Below are 16,797 nucleotides of genomic sequence, written 5' to 3'. Positions count from 1 at the left end.
TTCAAATAACGGTCTCCAGTAACCATAACGGTGTGACCATTTTCTTCAAAAATATAAGGCCCGACAATACAGCGTGAAGAAACCGCACACCACACTGTCACGCGAAGAGGATGCAATTCCGTCTCGTGGAGTATCTGTGGGTTAGAAGTACTCCATATTCGACAATTTTGTTTGTTCACATTGCCGTTTAAATCGAAATGGGCCTCATCAGACATGAAAAGGCAGTTTAACATGTTTTGGTCTTCTTCCACCATTTGCAGGATCTTCTGGCAAAATTCCAATCGAATCGGCAAGTCTGCTGCATTCAGTTTGTTAACCATTTGAATTTTGTAGGGAAATAAGTCTAAATCTTTGTGCATTATTGTTTGCAAAGACTGTCGGTTGACACCAAGTTGAGCAGATAAGCTTCTTGTTGAAACCCTTGGATTGCTTTGTATAGCTGCAGCTACAGCAGCGATCGTTTCCTCCGTCCGAACTGGTGGGTTTCGATGATAAGGCCTTCTTGCGACTGTTCCTTTCTCAGCAAAATTATTCACCAGTCTCATTATGGTCCATCTGCTCGGGAGATCGCCGCCAAACATCCGCCTGTACTCTCTCTGTACCAAAACTACGGACTCCAGTGCGTGATAGCGGCGGACTATCCAAATTCTTGTTTGCGTGTCCCAGTTATCCATTTTAATAAATTTTAAAGATCAATCTGCAAATTAAAACAAAAATGGAACAGATAACTTAAAAAGAAAAAAAGTTATTCAATTTTTTTTTGGTAGCGGCTTTCATCAGCCACCCTGTATGTACCAAGTAGATACGTGGCTATGAGGAGAAAATTGTTTGCTTATTTACAAATTAAAAGTGGATTTGTTTAAATTTAAATTAGTTTATTTCAAACTCTTACCTATTTGGGTATTGGATGTAATGATTTGCGCTTCGTGGTATCCTTACCATCGGGCGCTGAATGGGGTCACCTTTTGCAGAAAATGTGTCCTACACGCAAACACGAATAGTGCCATAACATTGGCACACACGAAAGGATATTTCAATATTTTTACCACTGCAAATATCGATTCCGTCATCGTTAGCACCAATATATTTGAAACACTGTCGATTTACAGCAAATAAGCCACCAGCCATTGTAGGTGTTTGAAATTGACATTTAAAATGTTCCTCTTCCTTCAAAGTGCCTCTTGGCGAAGTGATCCATTTGTAATGTAGGAGTTTTCTGGCTTCACGGCATGGACAAGAAGTTCAGCCCACTACTGGTTGACTTCAATATATCAGTATAGGAAAACAAGCATATCACCTTCCGCAGCATATGCAACTTCCATACCAAAACCTGAAACATAAATTGACACATTGAAAAAAGAACCCATTTTGCTTACCATCGCTTTTGCGCACAATACACGTTTCATAATATTTTCATTCAAAATAACAATGCAATAATACGATATTATTATGGATAATCTTTATTTTTTGCGTTTCAATATAACTGTTACAAATATTTTGAATAACAATATACAGGCTTGTTCAATAGGTCCGCTTCAACTTTTTTCCGATAGGGAGGGCGAACGACGCAATATTTTTTATTTTTCGCTTGTCATTTGTAAACTTCATTAGTATACATTTCATCATAGAATGCTACACACTTGAGCAACGATTGCAAATCATGCAAATTTTTTATAAGAATAATCGTTCTGTTGCTGCTACTTTAAGAGCATTACGGCCATTTTACGGTTCATTTAACAAGCCGTCCCGTTTGGGGGTTATGTGAAGTCATTGGTCTACAGCAGTGGTCGCCAGCCTTTTCAATGTGTTGAGCTACTTTCAAGATTTTTAAATAAACAGCGAGCTACTTGCACAAGCCAACATAAATTAAATAATACTCAGTTATATTCGACATACAATACATGTATTTATTTTACTAATATACGTTCTATAAATAATAAACTTTTACTTATAGTGCTTATACTTATGCATAACTACATCCATGTTCACACCTATCAATCGTGAATAAATTTTTTGCAGTCATAATGGCAAATCACAAGCGACTTAAAAAAACAACAAAACAGTAATAGTACATTATTATATAAATAAAATATGGGCAGATAAAAAGAGCATATTTAATGAGAAGGTTGACATTCTGACTCATCGATAATTTTTTTAATATTTGCAGTATAATTTGATACAGTCATTCGAATACAGTTATCCAAATGTATATCTGTAAGCCGATTGCGGTATTTATTTTTAATAAATTTCATATTGGAAAAAGAAGTTTCACACAAATAAGTTGAACTGAATAACGCTTTCACTTTCAACGCAACACGACATAAAACTGAATACTTATCTTTACTTACTAAAGTCCATATACATTTTGTATTTGAACCTAAAGATTTTAAAGTCAAGTCACTTTGAAAAGCAATCAGTTCCATTTCTGTCACAGCAATGTCTTCGCCAAAGTTGTTCATAACACAAATTGCAAACTGTTGTATATCAATGTCCATGAGGGGTGAAACAACAAATTGCGTCACTAAAGCAATTTTGCTGAAATCCTTGAAACGATTTTTGAAGTTTTCCTTCAAGTTAAAAACTATTTCCATATGATATTTACTGTCATAGGGCTCTAATACAATAGATTTTTGGATATCTTTTCGTAAAGAATAGGAAAATGCTTAGTATCGCGGTTTTTTAGGTTTTGTTCCCAAAATTCAAGTTTTGTAAAAAATGCATTTATATCAGAGATCATTTCCGCTAATTCTTTATCCCTGCCTTGAAGCTGCAAGTTAAGCTCATTTAGTTTCTCTGTAATGTCCACAAGAAAACCAAAATCTCTGAGCCAAGTCGAATTTTCCAGTTCAGGAATCGGTTCATCGCGTTCTTTGAAAAATTGGAGTATAGCAGGCAGGACATCATTGAAACGTTTGAGCACTCGTCCCCTGCTTAACCATCGCACTTCAGAGTGAAGAAGTAGCTCTCCGTATTGACAGTCAATTTCATCAGCCAAGGTTTTAAATAATCTTCTTTGTAACGCTTGAGCTCTAATCTTGTTCACAATTTTCACCACCAGTTTCATAACGTTGTTCAAGTTTAGAAAATTTCCACATAATGCTTGCTGATGTATAATACAGTGTTAACTAAGAAATTGTGGAAAACGTTCATCCTTATGACATAGCGCCACGAGCCCCTTATCACAACCCACCATAGTCAGGCCTACCATTTTTGATATTGGAATTTTTTCAGAAGAGATGAGATTTTTTAAATGAGAAAACAGCTCTAGCCCAGTAGTATGTCCTTTGAGAGGAATAAACTTCAAAAGATCTTCTTTAATAGTAAAGTCACTAAAAGCCATCCTGACAAATATGGCCATCTGTGAGGTGTCAACTACATCTGTTGATTCATCCAGTTGCAGTGAAAAATAAATACAGTTGATGCTTTCCATTTCAATTCAACCGGGCTATTCGGGTCATGTTCTTCGATTTCGATGTAACTCAAATATGTTGCTCTCTGGTCAAAATATTGAGACACGTATTTTTTTGTTCGCCCGAAAAAAATTTTTTTCAAGAGTTTTCGGCAATTTTGTTTTTCGGCTCAAAATCGATTTTTTTTAATTATATAAGAAAATTTTTTTTTAAATGCCCATAACTTAGTCAAAAATGAACCGATTTTAATAATTCTGGGTTCAAAATGATCGTAATTACTTACACGAGCGACCTCATGTAGAAACAATTGCAAAAAAGTAGTTAAAAATTTTTTATTTAGCAAAGAAGAAAAAAAATTTAAATTTTTTCGAAATTCAATATTTCAAAAAGTGTATTTTTTTTTGTTTATAACTTTTTCCAAATCAAAAGGACATCTCAAGCTATAATTGAGCTGAATGCCTAGTAGCTAAAATGCGTTGTTTTTGAGTAATGAATTTTTGAGTAAAAAACCTGTTTCGCACTTTTTGTTTTTTGCAAAATAAAAAATTTTCAACTACTTTTTTGCAACTGTTTCTACATGAAATCGCTTGTGTAAGTAATGACGATCATTTTGAACCCAAAATTCTTAAAATCGGTTCAGTTTTGACTAAGTTATGAGCATTTAAAAAGAAATTTTCTTATATTATTAAAAAAAATCGATTTTAAGCCGAAAAACAAAACTGCCGATAAAGCTTGAAAAAAAATTTTTTCGGGCGAACAAAAAAATACGTGTCTCATTATTTTGACCAGAGAGCAACACATTTGAGTTACATCGAAATCGAAGAACTGTCCCGAATAGCCCTTTTGAATTGAAATGCAAAGAATCTATATAAGAAATTTTTTTTTAATTACTCATAACTTAGTCAAAAAGTAAGCCCATTTGAATGATTCTGGGTTCAAAATAATCGTAATTACTTACACAAGCGACTTCATGCAGAAACAATTGCAAAAAAGAAGTTGAAAATGTTTTATTTTGCAAAAAACAAAAAGTGCGAAACAGGGTTTTTACTCAAAAATTCATTACTCAAAAACAACGCATTTTAGCTACTAGGCATTCAGCTCAATTAAAGTTTGAGATGTCCTTTTGATTTGGAAAAAGTTATAAACAAAAAAAAAATATACTTTTTGAAATATTGAATTTCGAAAAAATTTAAATTTTTTTTCTTCTTTGCTAAATAAAAAATTTTTAACTACTTTTTTGCAATTGTTTCTACATGAAGTCGCTCGTATAGGTAATTACGATCATTTTGAACCCAGAACTATTAAAATCGGTTCATTTTTGACTAAGTTATGGGCATTTAACAAAAATGTTTTCTTATATAATTAAAAAAAAATCAAGTTTGAGCCGAAAAACAAAATTGCCGATAACTCTTGAAAAAAAATTTTTTCGGACGAACAAAAAAATACGTGTCTCATTATTTTGACCAGAGAGCAACATATTTGAGTTACATCGAAATCGAAGAACATCGCCCGAATAGCCCGGTTGAATTGAAATGGAAAGCATCAGTTATCTAAGTCACTTCTTAACTGTAAAAAAATATCATTGCTCATTACTTCTACTCGCCTCATCACTGTATTAGCAGAAAGTTGCATAGACCAGACACTATTTCGTCTTTATTTCTAAAGTTTACGAATAAAGAATCTGCAGCTTCCAAAAATGCTTGTTTTATGATTTCCCCGTCTTCATAAGGTTTTTTCTTTTGTGCAATTATCTGGGAAACACGATAAGATGCTTCAGTTGCAGCCTTATTTTTGTCGATTGTTTTCAAAAATATTGACTGTTGTCCAATTAAATGGATTTTTAAATGTTTCAGTTTTTCTTTTCTGGTGGCAGAATTTAACGGGAATGCCTTCTCAAAATTCGAATGTACAGTTTTATGATGCCTCTCAATATTTCCTTTTTTAGGAACTGACACAGATGTATTACATAACAAACAAACACTTTTGCCTTTAACTTCTGTGAAGAAGTATTGTTCTTCCCATTCCGAATGGAAATGGTATGCCTTCGCCTTCTTACTACTGCTTGCCATGATGTTTCGAACTCTAACCCAACCGCTGCACGCAGAACGTTGATAATGCCGTTCAGTATTAAACTGAGCGCAATGTCGACGTGCATTGCGTATATATATAGCCAAAAAATTCTCGAACACGCTAATCGGTTCCAGCCGATCCTAGAACGGAGACGCGACTTCGCGTCGTATTTGTTGGCGCGAAATCGCTTACCGCAGTGTTGCTGCTGTTTATCTATTTATTATGAAAATTTCTGAAATTTGCTAATACTGGTATGATTTTCAGACTTTTGGATTTTTTGCAACGTGAGCAGCGCGAGCTACCAGAATTGCCTTTGCGAGCTACCGGTAGCTCGCGATCGACGGGTTGGCGACCACTGGTCTACAGTAACAAGCCGGCGACGATTTGTGAGCTCAGAGCCAATATTGAACGCGAAATTGCTGGAATTTCGGCCGATTTATGCAAAAGAGTGGTCGAAAATTGGGTTGAACGATTGGACTTCGTAAAACGTGCACGCGGTGGTCATGCAAAAGAAATCGAATTTCATACTTAAATGTATATGTTCAAACTCGATAATAAAAAAAAACTTAGTTAAAAAAGTCAAACCGTTTGTGTTTTATTCAAAAAAGTTCAAAAGTTGAAGCGCTCTTACTGAAAAACCCATTAAAAACAAAGAAATATGTAAACAAAGCGAGTACGCCTTGGCAGAAGTTTTTGACAGAAGTGCCAATTCGCCCAAGGCGAATGAATCAGTTCTAATGGTACCACCTTCTATAGATACGCCTTGAACAAAACACATTTATTAGCGCAGCCGTAGCGGCCATGATTCTAGTTGCCATGGTGCTGAACAGTTTCAAATATTGTATAGCCCAAAAAAACAAATTCATTGATAAATCTGAGCTCATATTGCATTTATAAAACGAAAATTTCATTCTCAGCGATGACCAAAATTTACATCTAAGATTGAAGAAATCAAATCAAAATAGTCAATACTGGAATATTTCGCACAGAAATATTTGCCAACATTTGTTGAATCGTGAATTTTTGTGATGTCGAATGGTGTATATATTTACACACATATATATAGGTATATGTAAATATGTCGTCTAAATGCTCGACAGCAGCAGCTGTTGTGCGTCAAGTGCGCTCATGAGCGTACAGTAAAATGCAGAAGACAGCGACGAGGAGGTTACAAAAAAGTTCAGTTCCGGACATTTCCATACTATTTTCTCTTCTCTGATAGTAGGTAATTAATTAGTTAGTATGTTAATTTACGTATGTATTTCTCCGATTGATAAAAAGTGCACAAGAACTTATGGATTGTATATAACTGCAAAGTTAGAAACGTACTCTGAAACCAGAGTGCGGCTTATTTGGAGGTTACTGTGCATACATTCAGCCTTTGGATGAAGCCGAAAGTGCCAAATATTTAATATTGAAGCTTCTGTGAGTGCAGCATTGTTCATAACAACAAGGATTAAGCCGCAAATTTTTTAACTAATATTTTTTGGCAAATGTGCATTTTTTATTTCTAAATTTATTACATACTTTTCCTCTTGAACATTAAAATTCACGTATCGAATAATAATGTTCTATTTCATAGTAAAGACCTAAACAGATGTTAGGGTAAATTATAAAGCAATTTATAATTTTTGCACAATGCTGTGCCTATGAATGTGCGCACAGCCGGATATGTACATATATAAAGTCACATATTCGAATTTGCATATGCCATCTCCCGCCTGGTAATGAAGCAATTCTCTTTGAAGGATTTGTTTGGTAGAAGGAAATTCAACAAAGTTTAACAGATGCTTATGATAGATACAACGCTCTTTCTAAGCCACTATTGAACTTAGCATATTTGTTTTTTATGATAAAGGGCCTGTAGCTAGCTAGCCTACAACTTCCACATTCTTTCTTCCTGCTTGCAAAAGAATTTTATTCAACTGCTGCTTAATTTGACCAGTTGAGTATATTTCTGCTAACTTTTGGTGAAAAGTATTGAACTAAGTTTAAAAAAACTAATATTTTACATAACTATAAACATCACAGAAGAGGTTAGAAGAGGCTTTAGAAAGAGGCATTAGAAGATTGTAGAAAAATGTCAGGAAGAAAGAACTAAAATATCCTGTATTTATTTTGAGATTTTATCACCAATTTGCTATCCGACAAGAACTTTATTATTCCGACGAGAGCTTTAAGAAGCTCTTTCCTATTTATCTCAAGATATTCAAATCGAATTTCGAGTCCAATGCACTTATTGTTCGGACTCTACGCGAGTTAATCGTATCAGTTTTCTTTCCTCATCATGTTGGTCTCCTTGCCACGGGGATGGGGCTTAAGTGATGGTCTGACCCTTATATCATGGGGACCAACCCAACGCGAACTAAGAAGGAAGCCCTATATGGGGATTGGCTAGTCATCCATCTGCTCCACGGCGTATTTGGTGGCCATCCAATCACCATGCGAAGATCACCGTACCGACGAAGATCCCTTTGTTATTCCCAAACCCCTGTCACCCCATTATTTCCTCTCCTTTCCCACCCCCTAATCCAGGGTGTTATGCGACATCGTGCCCATTGGATGGTTTGCAGCCAGGGGGTTTACCAGACCGGCTGTATTACAATGGCGCCTTCCTAACACCGCGCCGCCTTAGGAAGTAACTGTGGTCTTGCCACGGCATGGGGCGCTGCCGTGGTGGACCGTTTCAATTCCCCATTATTTAAATAGACCACCGCGTTCGCCTCGTCGAGCAGGTGGTCCTACGAAAAAGATGAATAGAAAAAATGACTTTAACGACAAAACTTTCATTGTAGCGGTAGCAGGTTACAGTGGTCGCAATGCTACTGTCAAACACACGCATAACGCTCTTCATCGCGGAGGTACCGTTGTCCACGAAGAATCAGACCACGAAAGCGTCGGGAGCACAAACACAGCTGAGGAAGAGGGTCTTTTGCGTTCTCCGGCTGGGTCCAATGGTGCTGCTTCAGATAGCAAGAACAGGCCAAGGATCACACTCGCTAAGGAGAAGCTGAAGCCTAAAGCTCGGTAAAAGGCCGCGGTCAAACTTTGTGCAGCAAGTCCAACCTAACGAAGAAAGAAGAACGGAGGGCTTGCGCCAGAGAGGAAATTAAAAATGTTCGAAGTATGCGAACAAAATAGAAAAGGCAATAGCCATCAAAAGGCTGCGTTCTGCGGATAGCTTCGAAAAAGCAGAAGCACAGGCAGTTGATGGCTAAACCGAAAAACGGAGACGAAAGACCTACGACCTCGAAAGCAGCGGCAGCAGCCAGTGAAATTGCCAAGAAGCATCTTATAGTGGCACTTACTGACCGTAGTGACCAGCTTGGGCGAATGACGCAGGAACGGTGGAAGGTAGGATAAATGAAGCTACTGGAAACCCAGTTTGCGAAAATGGACGCAGAGCCGAATGCACCCGTGCCTGCTTTCGATGGAGCAGGGTGGTTTAGCGGCGTCAAAATTATAAAATGTAGGGATGACCCCACGCTAACATGGCTAAAGGGAGCAGTAAAAATGCTTCAAGTCCTGTGGGAGGGGGCATCACTTGAAATTGTTGATCGCACCTGCATTTCCTCAAAACCGAAGGCAAAGGTTTTCATTCCACGAGTGGTAAAACCGGAAAATGCACTGCGAATACTACAAAGGCAAATCACTCCACAAGAGGAAGAACGCCTCAGCCGAGCTCCTGCTCAACATGGAGGGAGTCGGCTACGATCTGGCTCTAGTCCAGAAACCATGGATAGCATCGGTCTAAAGTCACATAACTACAACACCTACATCCCGATTGCGAAAAATAAGGTAAGCACAGCAATAATGGTAAAAATGTATATGTTCTTATATTGATCATATTCTCTCAGACGATCTGACAGTGGAGACACTGGATGGCTGCAAAGATGAGACGTTACTCTTTGGGTCTTGCTATATGCCACATGATGAAGAAGCACCACAGAGAGAACTTCGGTCACACGGTCTGGAGTAGTTCGGATATAAATGACCGAGGTGAGTCACTAGATAACTCTATTCTTCATAGTAGTCTAGAAATAGCTAATAGAGGGGAAGAACCAACATATGTTGGACCAGCCTCGAAGAATGTACTTGATTTAACACTCTAAACAAGCAAGCATCTTATGGTGCAGGAATGGCAAGTGTTGAGTAGGCACTCATTCTCTGATCAGAGATACATAAGCTTTCAGCTTATATTCTGCTCGAAAAGCAAACTTATATCCTTTAAAAATACTAAGAATACGGACTGGGACTTGTATAGGGATATACTATCAAACACACCAATGATACCCCGGAAATACAGGTCACACGTCGCACTTGAGAAGGGGTTTGAATTGTTGTGTCTTCAAAAGATCCTGGCCCCCAACACGTAATAGACGCAAGGTGAAGCCTCCTTGGTGGAACAAGGAATTAGGAGCACAAAAACGTAGGGCACATGAACTCTATAGGTTAGCCAAAGTTGCTGATAATGAGTTCTGTTGCAGGTGTTTAAGGATCTACTAAAAGTATACAAGAAAGAGATACGTAAAGCCAAGAGAGAATCTTAGATAGACTTCTGTAGCAGTATGGAGGACACTAATGAAGTGGCTAGACTTAGGAAACTGTTATCCAAAAATCCGGCTATACCAAGAATAACACGAAATATTAACGGGAAGTGGGCTGACAACTGTGAGGACTCTCTAGGAGACCTAGTGAGCACAAATTTTCCAGGTTGTGCGGACACTACAGATCTCGAACCGAGAAGAGATATTGTGCACGACATCCCGACGAACGTAATTACGACCAACACGATAAAATGGGCTATGCAAAGTTTCTACTCATATAAGTCATCAGGATTGGATGGAATCTTCCCAGACATTTTCCAAAAGGTGAGCCATCTTGTAGTACCATTGGTTAAAAATGATATTCAAGGCATGCTTGAGGTTCAGCTATGTTCCTGTATTGTAGAGAGAAGCGAGAGCTGTGTTTTTTCCAAAAGCTGGAAAAAGCAACCCTCTCTACTCGAAGGAATACAGACCCATTAGTCTGACCTCATTTCCCCTGAAAACGTTAGAGAAGACTCTAGACATATATGTATATTAGAGACACAATTGCGCCGGACTTATTATCCAAAGCGCAGCACGCTTACACTAAAGGCAGATCTACTGAAACTGCACTTCACTCACTTGTACTAAACATAGAAAAGGCGTTAGAAAAAAATGAGTATGCTCTAGGAGTATTTCTAGATATATCAGGGTATTTTAACAACGTGACGAAAAATGCGATTTTAAATAGCATAGAGTCACTTAATGTGCAACCAGCAGTTTATTTTTGGATAAGGCTACTAGCTAGCAAGAAGATAAGAGCGGAATGGAACGACAGGAGCGTCACCAAATATGCATGCAGAGGCACTCCGCAAGGTGGGGTACCATCGCCGCTATTATGGTTATTTGTAGCAAATGAACTGCTCAAGAAATTTGACAGAGGGGCACCAAGGCTAATGGCAGATGACATAGCTATAGTATTTACGGGAAAATACCTGGACACCATCAGTTATGTGATGAATAATACTCTTAAAACGGTACACCAATGGACATCTCGCGCAGGGCTAGGGATAAACGCCTAAAAAACGGACATGGTACTTTTCACCAGGAAGTACAAGCTCCCGGCGTGAAACCTTCCGAAGCTTGGCAGCAACGAACTACTTCTCAAAGATCATGCGGGGTACCTTAGAGTAATACTGGGCAGTAAATTGCTGCGGAGGCGCAATGTTGAGGAAAGGGTGAAAAAGGCCAGTAATGCGCTGTACGCAAGTAAAATAATGCTTGGCGTTACTTGGGGTCTATCACCCTCTCTGATGCATTGGTGCTACAAGGCAGTAGTCTGACCGATATTGCTGCCCCATACAGCATATGGAGGGCAGCGACAAGAAAACTAACATACTTAATGCTACTGGGAAGGATTCAGCGACTCGCTGCTCTGTACATAACAGGAGCGATGAAAACCACTCCAACGGCGGCGCTAAAAATGATACTCAGCATGCCACCTATTGACCTTATGGTGGAGAACCTAGCAGCGAAACACGCGAGAAGGTTAGTGGCTGCTGGAGTATACACCTGTAGAACCTTCGGATAGACTACATGACTCCGTACTTTAATTGGAAGAGAAGGTACTACAGTTGAAGAGGAGGGATGGTACAAAGGCATGAAGCCTGGCCACAGAACTTTTCACATCTATACAGACGGCTCTAAAACTTCAGATCAATGGTAGCGGGTATTTACTGCTCAAAGCTAGTGATTAGGCAGCCTATCAAGCTGCCAGACAACAGCAGTATTTTCCAAGCGGAAGTGTTCGCTGTGGGGAAAGCCGCGGAGCAAGCCCACACTAGAACAAGGAAAAACTCAACAAAAGCCATAAGCTCATATTGTATTAAGTCCAAAAATGTTCAACGGAGCAGGGAGGAAATAGAAAGGCTAGCCGCAAACAGTAGGCTGCATATCTATTGGGTGCCTGGTCACAAAGGCATTATGGGGAACGAAATAGTAGATGAGATAGCAAAAAGTGCTATTAGACTACCATTTGAACAAGAGAACGACATACCAAAACCGATAAATACAATATACAACGAAATTGCTGACTACGTGAAAAAACTAGTGGAATGGAAAATGCCAAAAGTTATGTGTAGAACTAACGACAAAAAACTGACTCAATTCGTAATTACGCTCTCGCGAAAGGACTGCAGAACTATTATAGGTCATAATCTATTGGCTGTACATGCGTAATAGATAGGGATTGATAACACGGAATGCAGGAAATGCAGAGAGAATGTTGAGGAAACTTTAGAGTACCTTCTGTGCCTCTGTCCGGCATTATTAAAAACGCATTTGAAACGCCTGGGAGCCCCATTGTTTGAGGGTCTGGAGGACGTCTCAAAAGCGGATCTCCCAGCTCTGCTTAGATTCGCCAAAAGCCCTGACATCCTACATGATGTCTGCTTTCATTATTCATAGAGGTCGGTCTCCATCTGGTATCGCTAGGAACCAAAAGGTCTATGCGTGGCTTATTGCCAACCAGGCTAACCTAACCTAACCAGTTTTCTTCTTTCATCATTTAATTCGATTATATAATTGTATTCTTTTTTGTCAACTTGTATTTTAGTTTTAGCTCGTTTTAGTTGTTACTCTATAAATATATATTTTATATTACCACTAGGTCAATAGTCAGTAAGAACCTTTATGTTTTTTGACTAAATAAAATAAATAAAAACTCCGAGGCTAGAGAACAAAAAAATGCTAAATCTAGTTACGAAAATGATAATCGGTTCACACCGATCACAAATTAGTGGGGGTGACGTCACTGATATTTTCAAATTCGCTGAGAGCAAAGTAACGGGACCACGATAGGCGCCATCTCACTATTCTCTCCATCGTACTATTGACTATACTATACAAAACTGACAATATTCTATCTGTCTCAAATTTAACAAAAAATTTACTAAGACAAATACTAAATAATTCAATCTCCCATTAATCAATCTCACAATATATCTGCAACCTCTCAACTAACTTCACTCGATTGCACAACATGCCAAACATAAGCTCCAAAAACTCTAACTCAACCTAAGAATTTTTTACTTTTGAAAGACTCATCTTTCAATAGTTGAGAATTCCCTTCACTTACTCTCATTCTCATATACATATTGTACTTAAGGTTACATATATTAAAAACGACATACGATTCCAGTTCAATCGTCAAAAGGGGAGTTGCGTTATTAGTACATAGCTCACTCGAACACAATCTGGCTACAATTAATAGTAGTATACTAGCCATAGGTGTTAAAATCAAATCCCATACAACTTTCACTGTAATTAACACTTATGTCTCTTCTGCAAGTATTTTATCGGAGTATGATCTTCACCAACTCACCAGTAACTTCACTTAACAGATTTTATTACTTCAAGGTGACTTTAACGCATGGTGCCTACCTGTTTTAAAAGACAAGGAAGAGTTATAACAAAATTTATTCAAAACGCAAATGCTTTTAAATGACAAATACCCTACTCACCTCTCAACCCGACATACCCTAACCCACATAAATCTTAATATCTCCTAATGGATGACATCCGACGAGCCGATTGACAGTGACCATATTTCGAGCGTGGTAACAGTTGTAATATCCAAATTAGACTCGGCAAACTGGTATGCCTATCAGAAAGCAATTGAACATTTCGCTAGCCTTACCCTTAACTGCAATGTTAACAAATCTGCAGCAATCTTACAAAGGAAATTTCGTTAAAGCGCAAACTCATACATTTCAACATCACATTCAACCTTTCGTTACCGTAAATCTTATTGGTGGAACGATAAATCATCTCCCTTAGGCGTGAAAAATTCCAAATGTGGAAAAATATTTCACGTAAGCCTACAGAGGAATACATAATGGTATACTAGTGTTCAAATGCCTTTTTTAAAGGGAAGTTAAACTTTCCAAAAGAAATTCATTCATTGAATTCACTAAAGATATTAACTACAAAATCCCCGTAAAAATTATGTGGGACACAGTAAATAATCTTTATCGCCGACGACAATCTAATATCATTTACGTTATCTAAAGCCCCGATGGTTTTCCTATTTCATCTTCATAAGATATTGCTAATATTCTTGCCAAGTCGTCGGCAGAATATTCTAATGACAGTAATTTAACTTACGAATTCGTAAACAATAAATCCATCTTTACTGATCCGAAATCACTTCCACTGCCCTTAAACGTATCTCTTGCCTATCAACACTAAACGGAAATACCCCCGGAATAGATAACATTCCGTACCCAATACTTAACAGGGAATTACTTCAGCAGGGAATTATTGAACTATGTGAGTTATGTATGTAGTTAGTATAATACAATACTTTTGAATCTTAAAATGTATTCTTTAAAAAAAAAACTTTAACTTTTCCATTTTCAAATTAAAACTAACTTTATTTATCTTCTTACATTTCTTTGAATTTGAATTTATTTTATACTAGTATAATAATACATTATAATTTACAATAAACTGTAAGTCCTACAGAGACTATTAAAAGTCTGTTCGTAGGCTTGTAGCATTTATAATGACAATCTTACAAACTAAATATGACATTTAACAAAATAAGTTTTTTATGTAACATACATTTAACTTACTAACTAACTAACAACAAGCTTACTTATATCTAGCGGTTCTATGAAGAACATAAAATAATTTGTTTTTTATTTTACGATGAAATAGCGCGATATTAACAATTATCATAGGTTTAAATTAGTTTCTGTTAACCAGATTTTTATATCTTTTTATTTTTGTCGTTAATTACATCATAGGCTTTTAACCTTTTTGGAAGCTGATTAAATATTTTAATGCTATGGTTTATGTAATAGGACTATGAATAAGTTCGTGCGTTTTTTTCGAAATTTGAAACTTTATTGACGTAAAATGGTTACAAATTTAATATTCAAAGTATTGTCCATCGCTTACTACTACTTTTTCCCATCTTTCTGGCAATTCACGGATTCCCTTTGTGAAAAATTCGGTCGGTTTTGCCGCAATCCACGAATCGATCCATTTTTTGACTTCATCGTAATTACGGAAGTGCTGGTCAGCCAGGCCATGTTGCATCGATCGGAAGAGATAGTAATCGGATGGCGCAAGGTCTGGACTATACGGCGGGTGGGGTAGGACATCCCATTTGAGCGTTTCTAAGTATGTTTTGACCACTTGTGCAACATGTGGCCGAGCATTGTCATGTTGCAAAATAACTTTGTCGTGTCTACCGGCGTATTGCGGCCGTTTTTCTCGCAGTGCTCGGCTCAAACGCATCAATTGTCGTCGGTAGACATCCCCCGTAATCGTTTCATTCGGTTTCAGTAGCTCATAATACACAACACCCAGCTGGTCCCACCAGATACACAGCATAACCTTCAGGCCATGAATATTCTGCGCCGACGTCGATGTTGAAGCATGGCCAGGGTATCCATACGTTGCCCGACGTTTTGGATTGTCGTAATGGACCCACTTTTCATCGCCAGTCACAATTCGATGCAAAAAACCCTTTCTTTTGTGCCGTTGAAGCAGTTGTTCGCATGCCATAAAACGGCGTTCAATGTCTCTTGGCTTCAATTCATACGGCACCCAATGGCCTACCTTTCGGATCATTTCCATGGCTTTTAAACGTTTGGAAATGGTTGATTGATCAACTCCCAAAGTTTTTGCAACCTCTTCTTGCGTTTGAGCGGGATCTTGATCGAGCAATTCCTCCAATTCGGTATCCATGAACTTTGGCGGCGCACCCTCGCGTTCTTCGTCTTCCAAGCCAAAATCACCACTTTTAAAGCGTGCAAACCACTTCTGGCACGTTCGCTCAGCTAGAGCATGCTCACGATAAACTTCCACCAAGATACGATGACTTTCGGCTGCTTTTTTCTTCATATTAAAATAATGAAGAAGAATTCCCCGCAAAAACACATTATTTGGCACGAAATTCGACATTTTCAAGTGTGGTAAAAATATTGTTGTTTACGCTTCAAATAAAAAACTTATACTGACGTTTGTGCCTTACGACAGTAGCTCTCCAATGAATGTTTGGAAATGTGGATCGATGGAATAATAATCAAGTTACGCCATCTGTTGTAAAACCGCACGAACTTATTCATAGTCCTATTAACATTTTGAACCAATACTTAATTTACATTTTATGTGCTCAATTTGTCTATTTCTAGTATTTATTATCCTTGATAGAAAAGAATTCTTTAAGTTATTGTAATTTTGTATTAAAGCTGTAAAGTAGAATAACTTTTTTGTCGAAAGAATGTTGTTAATCTTTAAGGAATTATCTGTTATTGAATTTTGTTTACTCTTAAATATTATTTTTAATATATTATTTAGTACTAATTCAATCCTATTTAGTTCAGATTTGTACGCACCTCCCCAAGCTACGATACCATAAGAGGTGACTGACTCAAATAAGGCATAATAAATAGTTAATAATTGTTCTTTGTTTAATATATATTTTAATTTGGCAAAAACATAGATTAAATATCTATTTCGCTTTATTAAATAATTAATTTGAAAATCCCATTTTAACTTATAATCAATTAAAATGCCAAGATATTTAGTGCTTTCAACCCGTGTTATTGGAATACAGTTACAATACATTTACTGTTAGAATCATGATTATGCATAAATATATTAATATTTCGAAGTACAGAATCTTTATAAGCTCCAAAAGTTAGAAATACCGTTTTATTAATATTCACAGATAACTTGTTTTGACACATCCATGTGAATATTTTATTTGCAATTAAATT

General features: G+C 37.4%; 1 long non-coding RNA gene across 1 annotated transcript; it reads right to left on the bottom strand.

Moving 5' to 3' along the window:
• Window positions 1-822: 822 nt before the first annotated feature.
• Window positions 823-13,698, bottom strand: LOC129251330 (uncharacterized). Its single transcript, XR_008582949.1, has 3 exons — window positions 13,528-13,698; window positions 13,389-13,447; window positions 823-1,330 (listed from the first exon to the last, which is right to left on the bottom strand). It is a non-coding gene; the product is annotated as an uncharacterized LOC129251330 (long non-coding RNA).
• Window positions 13,699-16,797: the final 3,099 nt, after the last annotated feature.

Source organism: Anastrepha obliqua, unplaced genomic scaffold (genome assembly GCF_027943255.1).
Source record: "Anastrepha obliqua isolate idAnaObli1 unplaced genomic scaffold, idAnaObli1_1.0 ptg000012l, whole genome shotgun sequence".
NCBI classification, from domain to species: domain Eukaryota; kingdom Metazoa; phylum Arthropoda; class Insecta; order Diptera; family Tephritidae; genus Anastrepha; species Anastrepha obliqua.
This window is presented reverse-complemented; position numbering and strand designations above follow the sequence as displayed.